Source organism: Amblyomma mixtum, chromosome 6, assembly GCF_055824585.1.
Source record: "Amblyomma mixtum isolate Tamu chromosome 6, ASM5582458v1, whole genome shotgun sequence".
Lineage (NCBI taxonomy): Eukaryota > Metazoa > Arthropoda > Arachnida > Ixodida > Ixodidae > Amblyomma > Amblyomma mixtum.
Window position 1 is genome coordinate 64,255,484 of NC_143017.1, and position 5,845 is coordinate 64,261,328.

The 5,845-nt window shown below is 50.6% G+C and overlaps 1 pseudogene; it reads left to right on the forward strand.

The window, feature by feature from the left end:
• Window positions 1–3,483: 3,483 nt before the first annotated feature.
• Window positions 3,484–4,821, forward strand: LOC149339242 (coiled-coil domain-containing protein 102A-like; annotated as a pseudogene).
• Window positions 4,822–5,845: the final 1,024 nt, after the last annotated feature.

The following is a 5,845-nucleotide window of genomic DNA, read 5'->3' on the forward strand; positions in this document are numbered from 1 at the left end:
GGGCTCCGGAAATTCCGACCACCTGGGGTTCTTTAACGTGCACTGACATCGAACAGTACACAGGCCTCTAGAATTTCGCCTTCATCGAAATACAGCCGCTGCAACCGGGATCGAACCCGCGTCTTTCAGGCAAGCAGCCGTGAGCCATAAGAACTGAGCCATCACGGAGGGGTGGCTAACAAATGTCATTGTTCGCTGGCTAACAAATGCTTGCTTATTATTTGTTTATTAGGGGTTAACGTCCCAGAGCGACTCAGGCTATGAGAGACGCCGTGGTGAAGGGCTCCGGAAATTTCGACCACCTGTGGTTCTTTAACGTGCACTGACATCGAACAGTACACAGGCCTCTAGAATTTCGCCTTCATCGAAATACAGCCGCTGCAACCGGGATCGAACCCGCGTCTTTCAGGCCAGCAGCCGTGAGCCATAAGAACTGAGCCATCACGGAGGGGTGGCTAACAAATGTCATTGTTCGCTGGCTAACAAATGCTTGTTTATTATTTGTTTATTGGGGGTTAACGTCCCAGAGCGACTCAGGCTATGAGAGACGCCGTGGTGAAGGTCTCCGGAAATTTCGACCACCTGTGGTTCTTTAACGTGCACTGACATCGAACAGTACACAGGCCTCTAGAATTTCGCCTTCATCGAAATACAGCCGCTGCAACCGGGATCGAACCCGCGTTTTTCAGGCCAGCAGCCGTGAGCCATAAGAACTGATCCATCACGGAGGGGTGGCTAACAAATGTCATTGTTCGCTGGCTAACAAATGCTTGTTTATTATTTGTTTATTGGGGGTTAACGTCCCAGAGCGACTCAGGCTATGAGAGACGCCGTGGTGAAGGTCTCCGGAAATTCCGACCACCTGGGGTTCTTTAACGTGCACTGACATCGAACAGTACACAGGCCTCTAGAATTTCGCCTTCATCGAAATACAGCCGCTGCAACCGGGATCGAACCCGCGTCTTTCAGGCCAGCAGCCGTGAGCCATAAGAACTGAGCCATCACGGAGGGGTGGCTAACAAATGTCATTGTTCGCTGGCTAACAAATGCTTGTTTATTATTTGTTTATTGGGGGTTAACGTCCCAGAGCGACTCAGGCTATGAGAGACGCCGTGGTGAAGGGCTCCGGAAATTCCGACCACCTGGGGTTCTTTAACGTGCACTGACATCGAACAGTACACAGGCCTCTAGAATTTCGCCTTCATCGAAATACAGCCGCTGCAACCGGGATCGAACCCGCGTCTTTCAGGCCAGCAGCCGTGAGCCATAAGAACTGAGCCATCACGGAGGGGTGGCTAACAAATGTCATTGTTCGCTGGCTAACAAATGCTTGTTTATTATTTGTTTATTGGGGGTTAACGTCCCAGAGCGACTCAGGCTATGAGAGACGCCGTGGTGAAGGGCTCCGGCAATTTCGACCACCTGTGGTTCTTTAACGTGCACTGACATCGAACAGTACACAGGCCTCTAGAATTTCGCCTTCATCGAAATACAGCCGCTGCAACCGGGATCGAACCCGCGTCTTTCAGGCCAGTAGCCGTGAGCCATAAGAACTGAGCCATCACGGAGGGGTGGCTAACAAATGTCATTGTTCGCTGGCTAACAAATGCTTGTGTATTATTTGTTTATTGGGGGTTAACGTCCCAGAGCGACTCAGGCTATGAGAGACGCCGTGGTGAAGGGCTCCGGAAATTCCGACCACCTGGGGTTCTTTAACGTGCACTGACATCGAACAGTACACAGGCCTCTAGAATTTCGCCTTCATCGAAATACAGCCGCTGCAACCGGGATCGAACCCGCGTCTTTCAGGCCAGCAGCCGTGAGCCATAAGAACTGAGCCATCACGGAGGGGTGGCTAACAAATGTCATTGTTCGCTGGCTAACAAATGCTTGTTTATTATTTGTTTATTGGGGGTTAACGTCCCAGAGCGACTCAGGCTATGAGAGACGCCGTGGTGAAGGGCTGCGGAAATTTCGACCACCTGTGGTTCTTTAACGTGCACTGACATCGAACAGTACACAGGCCACTAGAATTTCGCCTTCATCGAAATACAGCCGCTGCAACCGGGATCGAACCCGCGTCTTTCAGGCCAGCAGCCGTGAGCCATAAGAACTGAGCCATCACGGAGGGGTGGCTAACAAATGTCATTGTTCGCTGGCTAACAAATGTTTGTTTATTATTTGTTTATTGGGGGTTAACGTCCCAGAGCGACTCAGGCTATGAGAGACGCCGTGGTGAAGGGCTCCGGAAATTCCGACCACCTGGGGTTCTTTAACGTGCACTGACATCGAACAGTACACAGGCCTCTAGAATTTCGCCTTCATCGAAATACAGCCGCTGCAACCGGGATCGAACCCGCGTCTTTCAGGCCAGCAGCCGTGAGCCATAAGAACTGAGCCATCACGGAGGGGTGGCTAACAAATGTCATTGTTCGCTGGCTAACAAATGCTTGTTTATTATTTGTTTATTGGGGGTTAACGTCCCAGAGCGACTCAGGCTATGAGAGACGCCGTGGTGAAGGGCTCCGGAAATTCCGACCACCTGGGGTTCTTTAACGTGCTCTGACATCGAACAGTACACAGGCCTCTAGAATTTCGCCTTCATCGAAATACAGCCGCTGCAACCGGGATCGAACCCGCGTCTTTCAGGCCAGCAGCCGTGAGCCATAAGAACTGAGCCATCACGGAGGGGTGGCTAACAAATGTCATTGTGCGATTTAATGTTCTCGCGTCATGCTTCCAGCACGATTCACATAGGCAGAAAGATATTCCCGCTCTGGAGAGGCTGCCGTGTTAGCAAGCCTACGTCTAGAACGTGCAGTTAAGGCGGAACCGGGACTATCTGCTAATCATGAATGGCGGTGCACTAAAGAAACGTCCCTGTGCTCGCAAGTGACAGACCTCACAGGCACCAGAGGACGCTAGGGACGGCAGAAAATGTATCTTGCTGAAACTTAATTGCTCAGAAAAGCCACCAAGATAACAAAAATAATGAGATAACTCTGCGCAGGAGCACTCTGCAAACAGAGCAAGCACCGAAACGTCAACCACCTAACGTTCATTCCATTAGGGATCCTTAAAGAACCGGTCACCATATCAGTTCGTTTCGTGTTGCCCTCACTGTCGTGAAGCAGTGAGGAGGGTGAGGAGCGAGTGTGCACCTGGGACGCTTGTGCTACGCGCGGGACTCCATCTTGGCTTATGCTGCACGCATTCTTCAACACAAGAAGCAGTTCCTGAGAAGGAATATGCGACGCTTCCGCATCACGACAAAATGACAGCGAGCGCTATACTGTTGTAGGATTACGTGCTACATCGGGGGGTGTTGGCGCGCTTCCAGTACGTGCGACAATGCCGCGACCCGGAGGACAGCTAACATGACGACCTAGTAAACACCGGCAAAAATATATGCAACGCCCTCGGATCGGTGTCGTGCGTCCTGATGTAAACTATTCCTGCTACGGCAGCTCAGACGGGGTAACCATGCGTTGGTGGTCAGACTGCACCGCCAACTGCCGTGAAAAGTGGAACAAGGTGGCCAGCGAACGCAACAAGGCACAAGAGGAAGCTCGTTTGCTGAGATCCCGTGTAGATGCAGCAACAAAGCAGGCTGTGCTCTCAAAAGGGGAAAGCGTGGACTGGAGATTGAGATGGACCAGCTTCGCCAAGTCTTAGATTATTTATGGAGTGCTCACAATGGAACTGCCCGCAGGGTGTTGGAGTTTCTCCCATAGTCTAGAGCTGCATCATCCCATCCCATGCTGACCATGAGCACCTGCATGCATTAGAAGGCAAGCAGTAACCCCCGCGTCCGCTTCAATACTGTATTGTTATGTGGTGGCCAGCAGAAGGATGAGGCCCGATGAACCATGAGCAAGAGAACATTTAATGGCCACTACCTAGCGCGAGCGCTTAGTCCCGCACCACTGAGAGCTTCGTCTTCTTAATACTGCACGGGGTCCCTAAGCGATCGTCCCTGTCGGTGAGAGAGAGACGTGCGAAATGATGATGGGCTTGAAAGATGTGTTGAGCAGGAAGGCGAAAGTGTTTAAGTGCTCAGATGACACTACAGCAAAGATGGTAAGGTGGTGTACTGCTGGCCGCCACGATGAAAGAGATGAGCGAATGAGTCCTGGTCCATGTAGCTTCCGAGCCGCTGGTCGTCAGGGCCTGATGGTCTTGGCCCTTGGACGCGCCGAATCGCATGCATCCCCCGCCACTGCCAGCTTGGTCTTCTTCGCCACATTAGACCCTGCTGATCAGCAGGTCTCACAGATGCAGCTGCGCCTGCAAGAAACAGCCTAGCTACACTTTGCCGAAATGCACAGGAACCGGGTGGCCGAACAAAATGAGAAAGAAACTTGAGAGCTTGGACAGCTGTGGGCAAAATATATTAAGGAGCTACGGAAATATTGCAGAAAACTCTCCAAATGCTCTCTGAAGTGAGAATAGGACATCAAGAGGAACTGGAATGGATTCTTATTGAGATTGAAGATGAAGCAAGTGGCAGCACGTGTGGGAGAAGGGAATGACCGAAATAAGGGCGGAGCTAGTGCAACTACACAGGGAGAACGCGGCTGAATGGGGTCGGCGCAAGCCTCTGGAGACAGAGAAATTTGCATTGGAGCGGGACAACAATGATCTGCGAGCACCTCTGCAGGAAATGCAGGAATGCCAACAGCGCGAGACCCAGTCTTTATCCACAAGCCCTAACCAAATGGTGCTCCAGGCTTAAATACAGCACTGTAGAAATAAACTTCCTATAGGAAGAAAGAAAAAGTTCTCAGAGAGAAAGGCACAGAAATGTCCCGCGCACTGTGACAAGGGCTGTCAGAAGCTTGTGCCCTTCGATCTGAACGCTTGATATTTCGCGGCCGACAGTGTTAAGTCTTTCACAACGCATCCGCTGGAAAGCTAGCGAAGAGGAAGACCTCTGGCAGTGTGCGCCAGGGTACGCCGGCTGGGGCGTTCTGCCTCAACTTGGGTTAAGGTGCACGCATTAAAAGAGCCTAACTACCGTCCAAGAGTTGTCTTTGGGTGTCTGCTCGCAGCTCATCCTAAACAGACTCTGCGTACACCTACTTAGTAGCCAGCTATCTGTGGCATGCAAGTCATTGGTATTGCGATTTGTGGTTCAAACAGATTTTCCAAAATTTCCATGTTTGCATTTTAAATGAAAACGTCCAACTGTTACCCTTAACGTACAGCCACAAACGTAAGTAAAAAAGCAGATTGTTTGTTCGAAATGTAGTCACCTCCTTTCTAGCAGAACTTATGAAGCGCTATGTATCCGCGACAATTAGTCTCAACAATCACCAACAGCCTGCAAATGCAATACACTGCTTAATTTCCTACGGCCAACAAGCAAATGTTCTCTGAGGGGAACTGGGTGCTTCGTTTACATCTGTCTGCCCCTGCATGTTCTTGACTCGATGTCGAAAACTGCACTGGCGTGGAGCGTACGCAACCACATCGACGAGCTCACGTTCCTGGGCAGCGCTGTGGTTCAGATGTAACGTCCCGTATTTGCTGTAATGTCTGCCCTGGCAGGCAGTCGACCCTAGCGAACAAATTATGTTTTGTCTTCAGAACTTAAACTACTGAAAGTCTTACCTGAAACCCTTTTTAGGTATGTCACAAAACGAACTAAGAAATTTTTTGTGCGCTGGTTATCGTTGGGCCTGAAAGCAAGGAGAGTTGATGCTGAAAGCAGCGTTGCGATCGGAACCAGTGCGGCGTTACGACCATGCGAAATAAGAAGTTTAAATGCTCCTGTCTTTTTTATTTGCCCTTTGTTAGGTGCTACAATACTAACAGCTCTCTTCAAGACTCTGAAACAGATGTT